General features: G+C 40.2%; 1 non-coding gene across 1 annotated transcript; it reads left to right on the top strand.

Annotated features, from left to right (window-relative positions):
* The first annotated feature begins 18,060 nt into the window (after nucleotides 1–18,060).
* Nucleotides 18,061–18,134, top strand: Trnai-aau. Its single transcript has one exon. It is a non-coding gene; the product is annotated as a tRNA-Ile (tRNA).
* The last annotated feature ends 4,475 nt before the right edge of the window (nucleotides 18,135–22,609 follow it).

Below are 22,609 nucleotides of genomic sequence, written 5' to 3'. Positions count from 1 at the left end.
TCACAAATTCATTGACCTTTAAAAAGAACTAATTTGGTGTATGCTGTTCTCAATTTCTTTTCATGGAGTGAATCTGTTGCACATTTTGCAGCATGTTTCTGACGTGTCAGCAAGTACCTTTTCGCAATAGCTTTGATCAGCAGTACCAAGTGATTATCTAATGGGTGCTGATCCTTCATGTGCTCTCCCAATTCCTCAAACACAGGCTTGAACAGAAAAGTGCCAAGTACCTCTGACACACATTTAGTATTAAGATGTTTCACAGGAACCCTCCTATTTCCAGCACTGTATTTTCTAAATACTTTTTCAGAACACATACAAATGTCCACAACATCGTCAGATGGTGAAATCAAACCACCTCTACTCTTTCTGTGTATAAGAGAATAGGCAGTATGACTCCCTTCCCCTCGCAACACTGACAAGCATGTTTCACACTGTAAAGTTCTCCCTAAGTGACGAACCACAAATCCTGAAATATAAACAACAATATGGGTTGCCACTTCAAAGAGAATCATTTCAGCTTCAACGTAATCATGATCATGGCTCACCAAATGGGTTTCCATATCTAATAATTGCCTACATTCAGTGGTGAAATTGATTTGTGTTCTATAGTCTAACCACTGTATGTCAAAATAGGGATCTCTTCCAGGACTATACAATTGCCTCCGTCTGATTCACGAATTTCATTGCGAATCAGGAGCCTCTTATAGGCAGATATGAACTGTCGAGCTGTTGGATTGTTATTCCACCCACCACGACTACGGATTGCACTAAAAACATCTCCAAATGATCTTGGGAGCACTTACAAATGGGGAGGAACTTCAACAAAGGTGCAGAGGATTGTGAACCAAGCTTTATATAGAGGTGAAAGACACTAGAAATACACACTAGGAAGCCAATGAAACCTGTTTTCCTGTTACTGTCCACAACTCTTTTTTATCCCTGACACACAGTAAGTGTTTTGATGTATGTCTGAGCCTCCATTAAAAATTCTTTAACCACCTTGAAATTACGAACATTCAAAGGCTTCTTCCACTTATTCTGCAGAAGGCTTCTGGAATTTAATATATCAAACAGGCAGTTGAATATCCTTATAAATTTTATTGTAGCAGAAGCATCTTCAAAGCCTGGTATCTTCATATCGCAGCAGTACAGCATTGCCTCTGCCACGGAAGTGCTGAGCAGCTGGGCTGCTAACCTAACTTTCATTTTGTTATTCACAAAATTGATGCGGCTACTCGTAATGCTGTTGCCTAAGTGGAGACCTTCTTTCACTTGTAACTTATGCAGTAGTTCAAACAGGTACCATGAAATTACATTACCTTGCCCATCCCAAAAATGTTTTCTCTCCCCTAATGCATTTCTTACAAGTTTTAGCATATGGGGTGGATCTAACAGAAATGCAACTTCAAAATTGTTACCCTGAACAAAAAAGGTGGTCTTTAATCCATCAACGTCAGTATTGCATCCCAAGCATTTGGCCATAGACATACTGGAGGCAGAACCGTCACACGAGAGAGACACTACTTGAATGCCACTGCCACTGGCAAAGTTAATGCATTGTTTAACCAAATGAGCTTTCTGCTCCCCAGTCAATCCACATGTCAAAAAATACCCTACTGGTAACTTCCATTAATTGCGACTAACATTAAAACAAAGGCCTCTTTAGCTACAGGTAAACTATCCATAGCAACAGAGGACCCCATATCTATGTGCCCATAATACTGTGTTCCATCAAATTCTATGTGTTGCTTGATTGCAATTTCATCCATTAACAAACTGCATAGAATTTTATTAGTCTGGTCCTGATGCGAAGCTTTTGCTTTAATAATGGCAAATGCCTCCGTGGTAAAGCCAGGAGCACCATCCACACCCTGGTACCACCTTGCTAATGTTCTTGGATATGGCACACACGTGTCGTAGCACCGTCTAACATATTTATACGCTTGTGGGGAATAAAAGTTTAATGTAAGAGCAAACGAACGTAGCTCAGGGCTGTAAGTTCTAGGTACACTCTTACCGTTTGCCTTTGCTGCCTGTCGTTGCAAAAGCTGCTTGTGCATTCCAGGTATGCTTACAATAACACTTAGACTGTCTTCATCCACAAAATGTTTTTTTCTCAGTTCTTCCATCACTGTACTCAAACATGCCACTTTTTTTATTAAACGGCGCTTGGATTGCTGAAGAACTTTGACTTTCTTCCTATAATTTTCATTTTTTGTCAGCAGCACAGACACATCCCTCTTAAGGTTCCTCACTATTGGTGTTTCTTCAGGATTTACATCCAATGGTGTGGTGGGATTAGCAGGATGAGAAGCTTCAGCCTGAAAGCCACTGGTAGTGGCTTCATCTTGAGTTCTGAATGTAGAAGTTAAATTATCTGTACATTTTGATGTCTGCTGCCTTTGTGTTGGTGGTCGTCTCTTCTTCTGTTCCTACAGAAAACAAAGATTGAAAATAAATAAAAACTGTTCAATTACACCTTAGAGCCTACTTATAGTTATTTGCATTCCATAATGCATTTACAATATTTGTAGATTCTGATTGGACTTGTTACTATTTATTTGCACTACAATGACAGTACAGAAACACCTGTGGATGTGAGGGGGTAAGAAACCTGCCTTTATGTAAAGCTGCATTTGGGGGGGGGGGGTCGATGTACTCACAGTGCAGTAAGAAAGTGCCAATTAAGTGGTTTTGGATCCACTGTATGTTTTGAAATTGTAGCAATATACACTTGAACATACGATATATTAGACAAACCATCTTACACAATTAAGCACTTTTTTCCAATATGATAATTTGTCACTGCCCATAACAAGAGTAAATGCAATGCTGTTACTGGGGAATTTAAGTAGTGTTCTTTTACTACAGACACCAGTGCTTACAGGTGTGAAATTATTATTAAAGAATACTGATTCAACTTGTTGAATTTTCCAAAATGGATGATTAAGTAATTAACGAGCGAAAGAAGTAAAATTAAATATGACAAAGAGGAAGAGCAGATTATGGCAGTTATAACTTGACTTAATGCCTGAAGTCTTATTACACAGAAATAAAATTACACAAAACACACAAACTCTCATGAGAAAAATAGAAATTTACGCCCGAAAATGTGATAAAACTATGAAAATATTGTTACATGGACTAACTCCACTGTAATCCGCACATGTTATTGGTTATAGACAAAAACACAACTAACATTAGAGGCCTAATTAAAACATTCATACTTTCTGGCATTGTACGTTTTACAGGAATTCAGAATCAATGTGCTGATTTCACGTAGACTACCTTTTGTAAGTGAGGTGGAAAGGCAGGAAAAATTGAGGGTACAGCATTTTCCCTGATCCGAACACTCGAAACTGAAGTTCGGTCAATATCTTCTTCTCGAAAATGCTGGGAACATATTTTGCTCCATTTGTTAGGTATCCAGTCTTTCCTTCTTACCATATGAACCCACAGAGCTCTACGAGCTTCATTGATCCGAAATCTGAAATAAAATAAGAAGAAAACAGTTTCACGAAACGTAAACAAGGCCGCACGTCTCACAAATATAAACGACAAATATTTTACGAACGGGGCCACTTACGCATGGAACGTGATTCCTTTTAACTTGGTAGCACTATTCCAACGGTTAGTACACCCGTAAACAACGCAAACCGGCATTATAAAATGAAAAAAACTTCCGCAGCTCTACACAGTAGCACAATCGGAAACGAGTCTTCTGACCAAACTGCAATGGCAGAGCTCGGTTTCTGTCGGCTTCAAGTTTGTGAAGTCATGGCATCTCCCCTCCTTATACCTCCATGCATGCCACTATAGATTTTGTGTATCTATGGACTGAGCAGAGCTGACTTGGCATGTTCACAACATAAAACCGTGCTAGCCACGTGAGTTTGGGACGACGCTGCTACTCTACAGTTTTACAGTAATAGCGAAACTGGAATATTACACGTATTGACCTTCTTCAATGTACGTTTCTAAACGTTTGAGATTTAGTAACAGCTATGGTGCAGTATTGTAATTGCCACGGATGTAAAGAAGTGTGTGAAATGTGTATCAGTAACCTTTCATACGTATGCACAATAAATTTATAATTATAAATGTCACACTGAAATGAGGCACTTCATGTGTCGAGAAATATCGACTCACGGTACTACAAAGTCTTGTATTGTAGAGATAATTTCTGCGCTTTTATGGTCATATGTTTACAAGACAAGTTCAAAAAAATCCTTCAAATGTGTATGAAATCTTATGGGACTTAACTGCTAAGGTCATCAGTACCTAAGCTTACACACTGCTTAACCTAAATTATCCTAAGGATAAACACACAGGCCCATGACCAAGGGAGGACTCGAACCTCCGCCAGGACCAGCCGCACAGTCCGTGACTGCAGCGCCTTAGACCGCTCGGCTTACAAGACAAGTGCTACATAAATTTGTAACTGTGTTTGAATAAACTACCGGTCAGTGTATACATATCTGTGCTACGTTCATATGCCGATAAAATTTATTCATGACAATCCGATTAATTTCCTCCAATTTATGTAGGTTCTCATTACCTTGTGTGTATCTAAGTATTTCTGTGTGAGACATCTTCCTATGCCGTGTCATTGCAACGTAATCAATTAGATAAAATTTCTTCAATATCAAACAGTGCAATAGAAAACTTTAAAAAAATGCCGTTGCTGCCACTCTTTTCCTTATTCCGGAATCCGAGAACTGATCTTATGTTTCTTATTTTGTTGTGCGTAGTGTATGGTTTTGCTTTTCTGATAAGATGGAGAAAACATATTATCCATATTTTACTTGTCTATAAAAAGCAGAAGGGTAAATAAAAACAATTGAAAATAATATGGACAATCAGGTGGCGCAAATCGCTTACCGTGTGTACTGTAACAATTTCATACTTCCAAATGCACTACGTTTTTTTCGTGGTGCTTCGGCTCCGTCTACAGTGTCATTGTAACGTAATTAATTAGAACAGTGAGTCGACAATATGAGTAAGTATAATAGAAAACGTAAAAAATATTGTTCGCTGTCTTTTAATCCCGTTACCGAAAAAACGTAAATAAATTGGAATCTAAGCTATGACAGTTTGGTGAAAAAGCATAATACCATTGCGCTTCACATGTTTAAGCCAACTTCTGTTCCTGGTGTAACATTGATATGATGTCTGCAAAACACATATACAAAGATTCAAGCTACTTCTATAGGTGATAATATTCAAAATACATTAAGTGCTATACGGGTTAAAATGTGCCGTCCCAAAATTACGTTCCTTGAACTGCACGAGACGTTACGGACATAGTTTTCGTTCTGCACATCCGGATGATCACTACAGAGATACAGTATTTATACTCTATACTAGTGACAGATGTAGCGACGACATTACCAGGAAAGCAACTGTAAATTTGCTGTGCTTGAGTGAGAGGACCCCCCATCAACCATGGACCTTGCCGTTTGTGGGGAGGCTTGCGTGCCTCAGCGATACAGATGGCCGTACCGTAGGTGCAACCACAACGGAGGGGTATCTGTTGAGAGGCCGAAACAAACATGTGGTTCCTGAAGAGGGGCAGCAGCCTTTTCAGTAGTTGCAGGGGCAACAGTCTGGATGATGGACTGATCTGGCCTTGTAACATTAACCAAAACAGCCTTGCTGTGCTGGTACTGCAAACGGCTGAAAGCAAGGGGAAACTACAGCCGTCATTTTTCCTGAGGAAATGCAGCTTTACTGTATGATTAAATGATGATGGCGTCCTCTTGGGTAAAATATTCCGGAGGTAAAATAGTCCCCCATTCGGATCTCCGGGCGGGGTCTACTCAAGAGGACGTCGTTATCAGGAGAAAGAAAACTGGCGTTCTACGGATCGGAGCGTGGAATGTCAGATCCCTTAATCGGGCAGGTAGGTTAGAAAATGTAAAAAGGCAAATGGATAGGTTAAAGTTAGATATAGTGGGAATTAGTGAAGTTCGGTGGCAGGAGGAACAAGACTTTTGGTCAGGTGAATACCGGGTTATAAATACAAAATCAAATAGGGGTAATGCAGGACTAGGTTTAATAATGAATAAAAAAATAGGAGTGCGGGTTAGCTACTACAAACAGCATAGTGAACGCATTATTGTGGCCAAGATAGACACAAAGCCCATGCCTACTACACTAGTACAAGTTTATATGCCAACTAGCTCTGCAGATGATGAAGAAATAGATGAAATGTATGACGAGATAAAAGAAATTATTCAGGTAGTGAAGGGAGACGAAAATTTAATAGTATAGGTGACTGGAATTCATCAGTAGGAAAAGGGAGAGAAGGAAACATAGTAGGAGAGTATGGATTGGGGGGAAGAAATGAAAGAGGAAGCCGCCTTGTAGAATTTTGCACAGAGCATGACTTAATCATAGCTAACACTTGGTTCAAGAATCACAAAAGAAGGTTGTATACCTGGAAGAATCCTGGAGATACTAAAAGGTATCAGATAGATCATATAATGGTAAGACAGAGATTTAGGAACCAGGTTTTAAATTGTAAGACATTTCCAGGGGCAGATGTGGACTCTAACCACAATCTATTGGTTATGAACTGCAGATTGAAACTGAAGAAGCTGCAAAAAGGTGGGAATTTAAGGAGTTGGGACCTGGATAAACTGAAAGAACCAGAGGTTGTAGAGAGTTTCAGGGAGAGCATAAGGGAACAATTGACAGGAATGGGGGAAAGAAATACAGTAGAAGAAGAATGGGTAGCTCTGAGAGATGAAGTAGTGAAGGCAGCAGACGATCAAGTAGGTAAAAAGACGAGGGCTAGTAGAAATCCTTGGGTAACAGAAGAAATATTAAATTTAATTGATGAACGGAGAAAATATAAAAATGCAGTAAATGAAGCAGGCAAAAAGGAATACAAACGTCTCAAAAATGAGATCGACAGAAGTGCAAAATGGCTAAGCAGGGATGGCTAGAGGACAAATGTAAGGATGTAGAGGCTTGTCTCACTAGGGGTAAGATAGATACTGCCTACAGGAAAATTAAAGAGACCTTAGGAGAGAAGAGAACCACTTGTATGGATATCAAGAACTCAGATGGAAACCCAGTTCTAAGCAAAGAAGGGAAGGCAGAAAGGTGGGAGGAGTATATAGAGGGTTTATACAAGGGCGATGTGCTTGAGGACAATATTATGGAAATAGAAGAGGATGTAGATGAAGACGAAATGGGAGATAAGATACTGCGTGAAGAGTTTGACACAGCACTGAAAGACCTGAGTCGAAACAAGGTCCCGAGAGTAGACAACATTCCATTAGAACTACTGATGGCCTTGGGAGAGCCAGTCATGACAAAACTCTACCATCTGGTGAGCAAGATGTATGAGACAGGCGAAATACCCTCAGACTTCAAGATGAATATAATAATTCCAATCCAAAAGAAAGCAGGTGTTGACAGATGTGAAAATTACCGAACTATCAGTTTAATAAGACACGGCTGCAAAATACTAACGCGAATTCTTTACAGACGAATGGAAAAACTGGTAAAGCGAACCTCGGGGAAGATCAGTTTGGATTCCGCAGAAATGTTGGAACACGTGAGGCAATACTAACCTTACGACTTATCTTAGAAGAAAGATTAAGGAAAGGCAAACATACGTTTCTAGCATTTGTAGACTTAGAGAAAGCTTTTGACAATGTTGACTGGAATACTCTCTTTCAAATTCTAAAGGTGGCAGGGGTAAAATACAGGGAGCGAAAGGCTATTTACAATTTGTACAGAAACCAGATGGCAGTTATAAGAGTCGAGGGGCATGAAAGGGAAGCAGTGGTTGGGAAAGGAGTGAGACAGGGTTGTAGCCTCTCCCCGATGTTATACAATCTGTATATTGAGCAAGCAGTAAAGGAACCAAAAGAAAAATTCGGAGTAGGTATTAAAATTCATGGAGAAGAAATAAAAACTTTGAGGTTCGCCGATGACATTGTAATTCTGTCAGAGACAGCAAAGGACTTGGAAGAGCAGTTGAACGGAATGGACAGTGTCTTGAAACGAGGATATAAGATGAACATCAACAAAAGCAAAACGAGGATAATGGAATGTAGTCAAATTAAATCGGGTGATGCTGAGGGAATTAGATTAGGAAATGAGACACTTAAGGTAGTAAAGAAGTTTTGCTATTTAGGGAGTAAAATAACTGATGATGGTCGAAGTAGAGAGGATATAAAATGTAGACTGGCAATGGCAAGGAAATCGTTTCTGAAGAAGAGAAATTTGTTAACATCGAGTATAGATTTAAGTGTCAGTAAGTCGTTTCTGAAAGTATTTGTATGGAGAGTAGCCATGTATGGAAGTGAAACATGGACGATAACTAGTTTGGACAAGAAGAGAATAGAAGCTTTCGAAATGTGGTGCTACAGAAGAATGCTGAGGATTAGATGGGTAGATCACATAACTAATGAGGAGGTGTTGAACAGGATTGGGGAGAAGAGAAGTTTGTGGCACAAGTTGACTAGAAGAAGGGATCGGTTGGTAGGACATGTTTTGAGGCATCAAGTGATCACAAATTTAGCATTGGAGGGCAGCGTGGAGGGCAAAAATCGTAGAGGGAGACCAAGAGATGAATACACTAAGCAGATTCAGAAGGATGTATGCTGCAGTAGGTACTGGGAGATGAAGAAGCTTGCACAGGATAGAGTAGCATGGAGAGCTGCATCAAACCAGTCTCAGGACTGAAGACCACAACAACGAGTGAGAGGAACGGTGACCAACGCGGGTAAGCAACGGCTGAGCGTATATCAAGTCACATGCTACGGATCTGAATCGAGTACGGCTTCTTTTCACACATGTGTAGGGTTCTCATATTATTTTTATCCAAAAACAGGACTTTTAAAAATATTACACAATAAACAAAGGACACGAGGGTAATAGTCGTGACAATATTGAATTTTCAGTCGGATGTACTTATACTTTTACTTTGACAGAATAAGGGCTTCATAACACTATTAGGGTTATAACTCAGATATCGACATCAATGTTTCAAATTTTGATTTGAAGTTGAGGGGGTAGGTTTTTTCCAAGAACCACGATAACATATTAGACCTTCTGGTGACAAACAGACCCGAACTATTTGAATCAATTAACGCAGAACAGGGAATCAGCGATCATAAAGCTGTTACAGCATCGGTGATTTCAGCCGTAAATTGAAATATTAAAAAAGCTAGGAAGATTTTTCTGTTTAGCACAAGTGAAAAAAAGCAGATTTCAGAGTACCTGACGGCTCAACATAAAAGTTTTATCTCAAGTACAGATAGTGTTGAGGATCAGTGCACAAAGATCAAACCATCGTACAATACGCATTAGATGATTTTTTGCCAAGCAAGATCGTAAGAGATGGAAAAGAGCCACCGAGGTACAACAACCGAGTTAGAAAACTGCTGCGGAAGCAAAGGGAACTTCACAGCAAACATAAACGCAGCCAATGCCTTGCAGACAAACAAAAATTACAAGAAGCGAAATGTAGTGTGAGGAGGGCTATGCGAGAGGCGTTCAATGAATTCGAAAGTAAAGTTCTATGTACTGACTTGGCACAAAATTCTAAGAAATTTTGGTCTTACGTCAGAGCGGTAGATGGATCAAAACAAAATGTCCAGAGACTCTGTGACCAAAATGGTACTGAAACAGAGGATGACAGATTAAAGGCCGAAATACTAAATGTCTTTTTCCAAAGCTGTTTCACAGAGGAAGACTGCACTGTAGTTCCTTCTCTAGATTGTCGTACAGGTGGCAAAAAGGTAGATATCGAAATAGATAACATAAGGATAGAAAAACAATTAAAATCGCTCAAAAGAGGAAAGGCCGCTGGACCTGATGGGATACCAGATCGATTTTACACAGAGTACGCGAAGGAACTTGCCCCCCTTCTTGCAGCGGTGTACCGTAGGTCTCTAGAAGAGTGTAGCGTTTCAAAAGATTGGAAATGGGCACAGGTCATCCCCGTTTTCAAGAAGGGACGTCGACCAGATGTGCAGAGCTATAGACCTATATCTCTAACATCGATCAGTTGTATAATTTTGGAACACGTATTACGTTCGAGTGTAATGACTATTCTGGAGACTAGAAATGGAGAGGAAAATGACAGGGAAAATATACCCGTCTGGAACGGAAAATGAACCAGATTATAAAGTATGTGAACAGTCTGATAAATGAGATTCAAATAAATACAATTTTGGCACATATGAGGACATAGTGCGGCAGTATTGCCGAGACTATGTAGTCATCACACCAGACACAGAAAAGAGCGTCGTAATAAATGGCGACACAGCTGAAAATTTCAATCTGCAACTCTCAGTGGCAGATAACAAATATGATAACGGGTTGAATCAGGGTAAGAGTACAGACACGCTTAACGTAAAATCTGATGACTCCCCAGACTCTAAGTGTGAAGTAATGTCACACTTAAAGAATACTTGCCAGGCTCTAAAATCCAAATTAAACACGATTAAATAGATGTGTGACGAGGAGACAAAGGAAGTGGCAAAGTGTGAAAATGAGGATTTAAAATCTCGGTTGCTAACTTTAGAAGCTGATCTAGATGCAGCGAGACTTAAGTTGGACAATTTAAAAAAGGGAAGTGCTTCTCCCCAAACACTCGAAGAAGATCATCAAATGTTAATGGAAAATGATGCCTCTATGGAAGTCCATAAACATCCAGTTGTGACGGAACAAACAAACATACATCGATTAAAGTACGAAGTAATTGAGGACATATTAATGGAGGTAGTCGAAGACGAGAACACTTCAGAGATAAGTCCGATACTTCGTGTCCGAAAGTTTCTATATTTTCTATTTGGAAGAAAAACTATTGTATACACAGATCATAAAGCACTTGAGCTTTTACTCACACCAGAGTTGACACATGGTAGGCTAGCAAGGTGGATCTTAATCTTGCAAGAGTATGATTTCTGTGTAAAACATGTACCAGGACTGGTAAACACGTTCGCAGATTATCTTTCCCAGTGTCCACATGGTCCAACCCCAAGTAACACGAAGTTCAGCGCAGATGAAGACCAAACTGGTACATATTGTGTAAGAGGAGCTCGTTTTGAAAACTACATAACAACAGCTTTCTCAAACATTTCAAGGGAACAGAACAAATACCCAGAGGTGTTAAGGGTCAAACATAAGTGGAAAGACAAGAACTCGGTTGACATTCGTCAGCATTATTTGCTGAAGAATGATGTGCTGTTCTACACACGAGACCCAAGTACAAGTTTATGGACAGTATGTCTTCCTGATGAACTTTTGATTAAGTATATATGGTACACTCACTTAAGTAATGGCCACTTTGGGGCGAAGAAATGTTTTATGAAACTTAAAGAGACCGCACATTTCCCCAACATGGAAAGACGAATTCGGCAAGTACTCAAGAAATGTATGGATTGCCAACGTGCCAAACATGGTACTTTTCAGACTAGACCACCATTGTCACCTATAATACCAAAAAGGCTAGAACATCTAGCAGCAACAGATTTATAAATTTTATCCAGTTTATAAGGGACCCATGTTAATTAGTAAAGTGGTTCATGCAAATGTGGTACAATTGGTGAACTCTAGAATGGGGAAATATATAGGTCTACATCATGTCAGCCACCTTAAGGCTTATAATGAATGATAATTCTTGCAGTGGTGATATAGCAATTAGCCATGAAAACTAAAATATAATTGGATCACGGATAGCACAGCAAAAGAATGTAGATATGTTTCAGATAGCACCAAATCTCAAGAGGCAGACAGGACGAGCTACAAGCATGGAAATTTTCAAATATAGGTACAATAATACTAATCATTTAAATCATCAAAGTAGGTTAAAAATAAAAGAAAACTAATTGCATGATGTACTAATTAACTAACCTTAATTAACTAACCTACACATCATCAATCCATGCTCATTCAAGAAGTAAAGGAACCATTATAAAATGATGTAACTTAATGTGTCAGAGATATTTTTTAATTTCGCGTGCAAATTATTGAAAAAAAGCTATTTAAACGTTCATGTAAATGTTCAAATGTAAAGCTCACAGGCAATTTAGATAAAGAAACTTGTAAGCAGTAGCATTAAGCAAAAGTCAGTGTAAAACAAATAAGACAAGGAGGGCACACAACACAACTTCACTACAATCATCTGAGGAAGGGAACCAAGCTGACGACAGAAGCAGAAAGTCGACAGGTAGCTACGGTCTGAATGTGAGAGTTTATGCGATTGCACAGTATGGCATTGGCGACAAACTGAAGACAGAAGAAAGGAATTTGCTGTCTCACACTTCACATTAGGGCTGAGACACAGCCGGGTGTATTTTGATGGATACTGTCCCACGCCTCACCCCAATAGCGAGAGGACGGGAAAACCCAGTAGCAGCGAGGGACACAAAGGCCACACACCTGTGAGAAAGGCCAAGCAAACCCATTAGCAACAAAGCACAGCAGCAAACCGTCCGCAACAGCTCATTAGTACAACCGCCTGGAAAAATAAACTCTGAATATTTCTCTCAGTATTCCAGAAGGAGAAGCTGATAACTGAAAACAGATATATCACTTCAGAAATTATCTATTCACACTTGACCATAATTCATAACAACATAACTGGTAGTCCTTCCGAATAACTTTTGACTAATAACATATCCTATCCTTATGCCCGAGAAGGGCTCTGAGCACTATGGGACTTAACATCTATGGTCATCAGTCCCCTAGAACCCAGAACTACTTAAACCTAACTAACCTAAGGACATCACACAACATCCAGTCATCACGAGGCAGAGAAAATCCCTGACCCCGCCGGGAATCGAACCCGGGAACCCAGGCATGGGAAGCGAGAACGCTACCGCACGACCACGAGCTGCGGACTATGCCCAAGAAGTTCCAAGTTCCAAGAAAGAAGACATGAAGACACAGCAAGTAATGAAGGAAGAAAGGGTCCCAAGATGAGGGTAGAAGACAGCAAGATTCCTTTCTAAATCCTATACCTTAAACCAGTATCAAATTCGTTAGAATCAACAGAAAGCAATATTCAACAAAACCATGGCAGTTATTCCATTCTAATTACCAAACCAGCCAAAGGTGGTCAAACCATCAAACAGAGTAAGGATAATGGGGACATCAAAATGCAGCAACCATTGAGGGGCTACACACGTCAACCTAGATGGCAACTGCACCAATAAAGGACTATGCCACCTATGTTGTTACATCATGGCATTGCCTTGGACGAGCAGTTTGTCGTTAAAACAATGCAACATGGAATCGACCATGTAATGGCATTCGTGCTTGAACACCCAGAACTGTAAATGTCGATAATCATCATCAACATCACGCAGAGATTACAACTGGCTAATATCATCAACCGCCACTAATCAACAGCAGCATCAGGAACCAAACCCAACCCAAATTTTAAAGTGTAAAGTGCGTTAAGAAAGATGTGTGTGACAAATTGATTGTAATATTTTAAAGAGTGCACAAGATAATCACTTCAGCAAGGAGTTGAGATGCCTGTAAATATTCAGTCGCACATATACCACTGAGAATTTGTACTTTATGTGTTTCATTTGTATTCCGTAATTCGATTTGTAAATTATTAAAATATAGTCATAAATGTACCATGTTTTATACTTTGTATTTCATGTGTAATTTGTAAATGTTCATTCAATCTAAATATATGTTAATAAGATTTTGTGTATTGTAGATAGTTTGGAAACATATGTTTGAATGATAAATAATGTCAATGAATATAAAGTTTGTATTAATATGAATGGAAATATGCAAAAACATTAACCATTTTAGAAATATAATGTCCGCTTAAGTAGATAAAGGTCTGTTTATGATGACAATTTTCAGTAGTGATGTAGTAGTGTAGTGTAGTGTTGAGAGTAGATATAAGAGTAATGCATGCTTCCTTAACTTCACTCATCTTTCACAACCATCAATATCATGAACGTTTGAGAATTGCGGAATGCCTGAAGTTATTGTTAAGAGAGAATGTAAAGGGTGAAGCCACATAATAATCATTTAAATAGAAAATGCTGTGTAAAGCAATACATTACAAATCAAAATATAATGTTAGAACGACATCATCTAGCATAAGACAGAGAAGTAGCTGGACTACGAAAAATTATTTGAATTTAAAATTTTGGACTGGAGTGAGCAATGCTTCAACCATTGATCACAAGCAGCACAAAATTAATTCGGAAGGGACAGCATGTGTAAGGCATCCTGATTTTACAAACCTTTCATGAGCTTGATCCATAACGACATGACGATACAGTACAAGATCCTCAGAACATAATAATTATATTATATCAACAAAAGGCAATTGCAGTTAACCTCGTGTACCCAAAACTAAAAAAAACAAATGAGCAGGTTGATAATGATATCATAAAACTCCCATTTAGCAAGAGAACGGCGAGTTTCAGCGAAGAAAATGAAAAGGCCTGAACAATACATTATTCCTTTTAATGTAAACAAATCCGGGACCGAGGGTAAGGGGCTGCATGTCATTAACAGCTAGAAAAATAAAAATGTTTTCACCTCTAGCAAAACGGTGATTGGCTGAAACCATACTTGGCGATGCAGACATGAGACGGTGGGGAGATCCCCATTATATACGTATCGTGGCAACAGATAGCAAAGTGGTAGTTAATTATTCCTGTGGGAATTTTTGCGGGCAAATAAATTGTGCACGTCACTCCAACTCATAGCGAGTGTGTAATAGCCATTATTTCGACTAGGGAAAGATTAACGTTCTATGGAACGCAGGAAAGTTGCGACTGCGTGAATTCAGTCAAAGCCAGAGTAGGGAATAAGTGTTTCAGATCCATCACGGAGACAACGCCGTTGCAGATGCTGCTTGGTAAAGTAACACCGCGCATTAGGCCACAGTAAATGATGAGTCCAAATTTTGCTCACTCCAAGTTGTGTACGCTTGGACCATTGAATATCAAAATCTAGGATACTAACCTATCCTCACATTGAGTGAATGAGAGTTTTTTTCATTGATTGAAAAAGTCAACATATTCTCCATCAATTCAGTGCATTGACCAGCTATGACAACATACATTTAAATGAGTTGATGAGGATTTTTAATAATCATTCTTTCCTGTGATAAAAAAATTCCAAGTGTAGGGATAACGATTTTAATAATCGTCATTTCAATGTCTCCAAGATTTTACTATTTTGTTATTCAATGTCAAAAGTAATTGAATAAGATTGTTGTTTATCACTCGACCCTTGAAAACAACAGTTGATAAATTATATGTAGAATAAAAAAGGGATTAGCTGCTTTGTCTTTCTAGAATAGACTCCAAACTTTCACTTTTATTAATTCATGCATTCTAGGTATGTGACAGCAGCATCTTTAATGATTTTTGTTACGGTTCGCACCTGATAGTAGCTGCCGTATAGGGCCAGGGTCATATTTATTCAGAATGTCTGTTTGACACCCTGGGCTTGAGAACACAGTTTAGATGTTTTTTCTATTTGCACGCTAAGCGGTAAGCTAAGTTTGCACACATTAGTACACTCACTGTGCAGATAAAGAGGTCTGACGTACGACATACTAACATTACGTCTACCCTTTGGTAAGAACAGCTATTGTCGACTCTTTTCGTTGCATTTAGACTTTACATTTACGAAGAATACAATAATAATAGTGATACGAAATATGATTGAAACCTGTAACAACTCTGTTTATCATACTGTCAGCTTGTTATGCTATTGTCTAACATAATGACATCTAATTACGTCGTAAGTACTGTAATTCATGAAACGAAACCAGACTGACAGTTTTAACCAAGTGCTTATTTGGGCTCCAGTATTATACATTGAAACTCTGTTCACACTAAAAAATAACGTACTCGTATTTGAAACAGCAAAAATCGTATGAACACTTGGGATAACTTAGTTTTAGTGTAATTAACAATATAGTAATGAATATCGTTTATTCGTATCACTTCAGTTGTTTTTTTCGAGACTTGCAATTACCGGACGATAACATTTTTTGTAATTATCAACAACTTCTTTAACCGTAATTAGCAAATTTACTGTACGCAGCAACACATCAGTTGTTGGCAAGAGTGCGTAAGACCCGCGAGAAATCGTGTGTGAAGCCCAGTAAGATGTCAGATCTTGAGCAGCACTCTGTGACGTAATACACTGTACGCCTGAAACAGTAACTCACTTTTCCCGTCTTTTGAGAACCATGGTGTTCTCTGGCCCGTTTTCACTTAACTTATGGGAAAGATCAGCTGCAGCGAAGCAACGAAATGAAGATAAATTCTAGTCAGCGTTTATTATTCTGAACGAACTGAGTTAATTTCAAGAAAATTTTTTTCACCTGCCATTGACAAAATTAATATTTCGTACAGACATCTACTCTGAATTATTTTCTGTTGAGAACGTTTATCCCCAGCAAGGCAGTTACACCGCATACGTCTTCCTTTCATAGGCTCAAATTCCAAAATACTTCTTCTAATCTGTTTCGTTATTATAAATCCTGTTTGAGATTGACCCATCCTTCTTACTGCTCCACCGTACAGCAGAGCATACTGAGATATAGCTATGTGTACTTTTCCTTGCCATCTCACTCCTTGTTGCATCACAAAATGGTTCAAATGGCTCTGAGCACTATGGGACTTAACTTCTGAGGTCATCAGTCCCCTAGAACTTAGAACTACTTAAACCTAACTAACCTAAGGACATCACACACAACCATGTCCGAGGCAGGATTCGAACCTGCGACCGTAGCGTCGCGCGGTTCTAGACTGTAGCGCCTAGAACCGCTCGGCCACTCCGTCCGGTGTGGCATCACAATATTATACTTAAACCTCTTCACCTCTTTCTTTAATTTTTCCAACCTTCAACGTAGTTCGTATATTCCAAACTACTGTTGTCAAATCCTTCGTCCTTTTCGTTTGGCAAGTCGTGTTCTGTATATCCTACCCATTATCCGAAGCTCTTGTGGTTCTGCAATACGACGTTTCTACAGTGTGGTGTGAATATTCCTACACCCAACCTCCATGCTGGAGGACTTGAAATTTGCTTTGTTTCCCTTCTTAGGAAGATATCTCTACGCCGTTTGAGGCCTCCCTGCCTTACGATGCTGTACAAACTTTTTCTGGCTCCTTTTGGGTGGCCCTGCTGGCAGCTATGCTACCGCCGGCATAGACCCCAGCTTCCCTGCACCACACAATCCCTCTCACCCAACAGTGAAGGTGTATTCGATGCGGCAGTGTCGCATGGGAGGCTGTGCGATTGCTACTGAACCGTGCAGGAAGACCACGTCCCAGAAAGAAGCGTCGAAAACTGTCCTTAAGCAGATATGCTCAGCCGCTGCCTTCCTGTTTCTAGGGCTTTATCACGCACGAAAGTGAACACTGGCTTTCTTCTTCGGGAATTCTGCCACTATTTTCTGGATATGTGGCCACTTAAAAAGTCTCTGTAACAAAAGGATGGAATGGTCAAGGACAAGTGAGGAAGCTGTTGCAATGGAAGCGAAAAAATTGTAGGAAAGCAGATGCGAGGCTTAGCTTGATTGGGAGAATCTTAAGGAAATGTTATTGATTCACGAACGAAGTGGCTTGCAAAACATTTATTAGTCCTATCGTCTGGATGGGATCCTTGCTAAGTAAGGTTAATAGAACAGATACACAAGATCCAACGGAGAGAAACGCAAGGGCGTAATGGTGATTCTAGCTACCTACATTGATGGACACTACAAGACAGACGCTGTCATAACAGAGAGATTTACTGATTATATTTCAGGAGCGAACATTCTAAGAAGATTATGTGAATGCGTGGTGTCTGTTCTTTCGCACGTGTCCGAAAGGAACAGTCACCACGAGTTCTTTTATATATATATATATATATACCTAGCTAGCCAATGGATCCACTTTCTTGAGTGTGGATGCACAAATCTCCTGTGGAAATCTCAGAGTATCGAACGTGGAGTCAATGGCCCAGGGACTGCGGACAGGTGGCGCTCGGTGGGAATATGTTCGGCAATGAGGCGCGCCGAGATAGTTCGCGCAGTTGCGATAACCCTGTGTACCGATGGTGCAGTGATTAACGCACCTGCCTAATAAGCAGGAGATCCTAGGTTCGAATCCTGGTCCGGTACACATATTTGAACGTCGCCGCTGATTCCTTTTAGTGTCTCGCTGCAGCCGACAGCAGCGATCCCCTTCAATTTACATTCTAAGCACAGTCTGGCAACGTTTGCTTCCTACCAAATATGTCTCGGGGAATGATTAGGACAAGACATTCAGAGACATTAGACCTCGTAGGAAAGTTTGCCGACGATCATTCTTCCCAAGCACCATTCGCAAATGAAGCAGGGATGGGTGGTGGGCGTACGGAGAGGGGTGAAGATAATGGTAACAGCATTGCTTTCCACCATGCACTGTAACGTGGGTTGCAAAGTGTAGATGCACACCATCTGAGCAAAAGTGTCCGGGCTCCTATTAGTAGAAATTAATACGTGGTTGTACCACTCTTCGCGATTATGACGATCTCAACGCTACTGGGAACAGTGAATGTCTGTGGAGGAATGCCAGCCTGTTGTTCCTCATGAGCTGAAGTCACACAATGTGTGGTGTTGACGCACGAGTCTGGAGCGAAACCGTCGTTCTAACTCTTCCCAAAAGTGTTCTATTGAGTTCAGATTGGTATTCTGGGCAGGACAATGTCTTTCAGGAATCTTACTGCCGACAGACCATTTCCTCACAGATGCTGCTTTATGAGAGGATGCATTGTACAGGGCTATTCAAAAAGAAGGAACAGATTTCAAACGTTTATTGTTTCCGAACTACAAAAGATTGAAACACCACTCCACGTTCCTGGAAAGTGAAAAGACCAAAATTTTATGCATTCAATGTGAAACCGTGGCTTATTTCCTGCCACACACGAAGCAGCTGGTCTCTCGTTATCGAATCCACAGCTTCAAGAATGCGATGTCGCAGACCTTCAAGAGACTCAGGTATAGAGGGGATAAAAACGCCGTCTTTTACATAACCTCACACATAAAAGTCACAAGGTGTGAGGTCTAGAGGCCTGGGAGGGCACCTGCGATGAAGATCGTCTTCTGCTCCTCCTCTTCAATTCCAGGACGTTGGATTCGAAGAGGGTAAGCAGAAGATGAACTTCATCGCAGGTGACCCCCCAAGTCTCCATACCTGACACCTTGTGACTTTTATCTGTAGGATTACGTAAAAGACCGCGTTTTTCCCCCCTATGCCTAACACTGTTGAAAGTCTGCGGCATCACATTGTTGAAGGAATTTATTGCTAGCGCACTCGAGCAGATGTAACTTCGATGGGTTGCTCACGCGCTGCCTTCGATATATAAGCTACAATAGAATCACAGACCAGAGAGCAGTGTCGACAGCAGTAATAGTAGTAGCTCGCAGTCGGGCGGTTGGGTGGAGGTCGCACTTAAGAGTGCAGTTGCCGAGTTCTACAGCTCACAGAGAGCACTTGTGTCCTGTATGGAATTACCAAGGCCAGTCGTGGAGAACGATGGCGGTGTCTGAGCGATGTAGTATAAGGTAAAAGCAAAATATTATTGTTCTTTATTGCCGCGCGCATATGTTAATTGCTACAACTGATTTTTGTACTGTTCTTACGTCTAAGTCCTATGTAAATGTTTTCAAAAATCTTTCAATAATAATATTTCTTATAAAGATAACTTTTGACAGTCATTCATCTAAATTTAAAGATTTTACGAATTTCTCCTATCCATAGTCATGCCGATCATCGAAAAGAAGATCAGTTCTTGTTCATGCCTAACAAAATCTAATGTCCAGCATTGCACTGGGTTGTGCCAGAAAAATATCTTGTAGGAGCAGATATACAGGGTGTTACAAAAAGGTACGGCTAAACTTTCAGGAAACATTCCTCACACACAAAGAAAGAAAATATGTTATGTGGACATGTGTCCGGAAACGCTTACTTTCCGTGTTAGAGCTCATTTTATTACTTCTCTTCAAATCACATTAGTCATGGAATGGAAACACACAGCAACAGAGCATATCAGCGTGACTTCAAACACTTTGTTGCAGGAAATGTTCAAAATGTCCTCCGTTAGCGAGGATACAAGCATCCACCCTCCGTCGCATGGAATCCCTGATGCGCTGATGCAGCCCTGAAGAATGGCGTATTGTATCACAGCCGTCCACAATACGAGCACGAAGAGTCTCTACATTTGGTACCGGGGTTGCGTAGACAAGAGCTTTCAAATGCCCCCATAAATGAAAGAGGTTTGAGGTCAGGAAAGCGTGGAGGCCATGGAATTGGTCTGCCTCTACCAATCCATCGGTCACCGAATCTGTTACTGAGAAGCGTACGAACACTTCGACTGAAATGTGCAGGAACTCCATCGTGCATGAACCACAAGTTGTGTCGTACTTGTAAAGGCATATGTTCTAGCAGCACAGGTAGAGTATCCCGTATGAAATCATGATAACGTGCTCCATTGAGCGTAGGTGGAAGAACATACTGACGAAACTAAAATGAGCTCTAACATGGGAATTAAGCGTTTCCGGACACATGTCCACATAACATCTTTTCTTTATTTGTGTGTGAGGAATGTTTCCTGAAAGTTTGGCCGTACCTTTTTGTAACACCCTGTATACCCGTTATCCGGCGACATCATTGAGGCAAGAATTTTCGGTTTATTCAGAATGATTTTTCAGGGCCATGACGCAGCACTGCTGACGTCCAGATTTACCAGGTTAGATTCACAGTTAGTTAATTATTGAAAGCTTAAATTACGAGATTTCTTTTGAAAGGTTATATATGAGTCATATTTTTATTGGGAGGTTAGTCACTTTTTCATTGGAAGGTTACGGAATTTATCTTTTGAGAGGTTACACTGTGGATTCGATAACGAGAGACCAGCTGCTTCGTGTGTCGCACGAAATAAGCCACCGTTCTGATATTTCATAAACGCATAAAAATTTGAAAAAATTCTCTTTCGAGGAACGTTAGAATTGTGCTCCTACCTTTTGTAGTTTGGAAGCAATAAATGTTTGAAATTTGTTCCTTCTTTTTGAATAGCCCTGTAATAATGATACGAATAACCGCCGTCTCCGAACTGTTCCTGTACTGTATGCAGTACAGAACGCCGTAAAATGTGTTCACATCGTTCCGAATTTAGCGCTTTCTTAAGTGCAGTGAAGGGACCATACTGAATCACGGGAAACATCTCCATGCCCTGAAACTTGCTGGCAGATTAAAACTGTGTGCCAGACCGAGACTGGAACTCTGGACCTTTGCAGGAGAGCTTCTGTGAAGTTTGGAAGGTATTAAAACTGTGAGGACAGGTCCTGAGTCGTGCTTGGGTAGCTCAATTGGTAGAGCACTTGCCCGCAAAAGGCAAAGGTCCCGAGTTCTAGTCTCGGTGCGGCACACAGTTTTAATCTGCCAGGAAGTTTCATATCAGCAGACACTCCGCTGCAGAGTGAAATTGTCATTCTATCTCCACGCCTTAGTACCATCTTCTCTATGCTTCACTGTTGGCAATACAGATGATGGCGTGTAACGATATCCAGGGATTCACCGAACGCAAACCCTTCCATCGGATTGCCCCAGGATATAGTGTGATTCATGACCCCAAATCACTCATTTGCAACTATTCACGATCCAGTATGTCGCCTTGCATCAACTCAAGCGTCGCTTAGCATTGTCTACAATTACGTGTGGCTTATTACGACCTGTTCGACCACTGTCCTCCATTCCTTTCAACTCTCTACGCGCAGTCATTGTGTTATCTGGACTGCTTGTAGCACTTTGGAACTCACGAGTAATTCCATCCACTGATTTTGTTATGATTCTCGTCGTCAGTTGTTATGATGACAGGTGGCCGATGCTAAATAGAAACATATTTTGCAGGTTTGGCAGTGAAGTCGGTATGGAGCTGGCTGAATAGTCTGTATCTGCAACGAATGAAATAATTAGTAGTCGCTGGTAAAAAATAATATGTGTTGTGTTACAGGCTTCTTCATATGCTGCATACATATAATTAGAAACATATCTAGAAAGGGCATTACTTATGCCATACTTGACTAAGCGCCTTGTTAGAGGTTGCTTCCTATCAGCTGAAGGCTATGCTACGCTTCTAGTTGACGTTCCGAGCAAAAGTGGACGAGAGATCGCTAAATACCGGATGATCAAAAAGTCAGTATAAATTTGAAAACTGAATAAATGACGGAATAATGTGGATAGAAAGGTACAAATTGACACACATGCTTGGAATGATCTGGGGTTTTATTAGAACCAAAAAAATTGAAAAGTTGAAAAATGTCCGACAGATGGCGCTTCACCTGATCAGAATAGCAATAATTAGCATAACAAAGTAAGACAAAGATAATAACCTAGCCCATAGCAATAGTAAAAATACAGAAATTCTAGCAGAAACATTTAACAAGTTACTAAATTGTGAAGATCCCCCAGAACTTCTTCAGATAAACACAGAAACCCCAATTAAAACACCAGCAGAAAATATAAATCCACCTACAATTAATGAGGTCTACAGAGCTTTGAAAGAACTGAAAAACTACAAAGCAAGTGGAGAAGATCAAACGTTTGCTGAACTTTGG

The sequence above is a fragment of the Schistocerca piceifrons genome, chromosome 7 (genome assembly GCF_021461385.2).
Source record: "Schistocerca piceifrons isolate TAMUIC-IGC-003096 chromosome 7, iqSchPice1.1, whole genome shotgun sequence".
Lineage (NCBI taxonomy): Eukaryota > Metazoa > Arthropoda > Insecta > Orthoptera > Acrididae > Schistocerca > Schistocerca piceifrons.
This window is presented reverse-complemented; position numbering and strand designations above follow the sequence as displayed.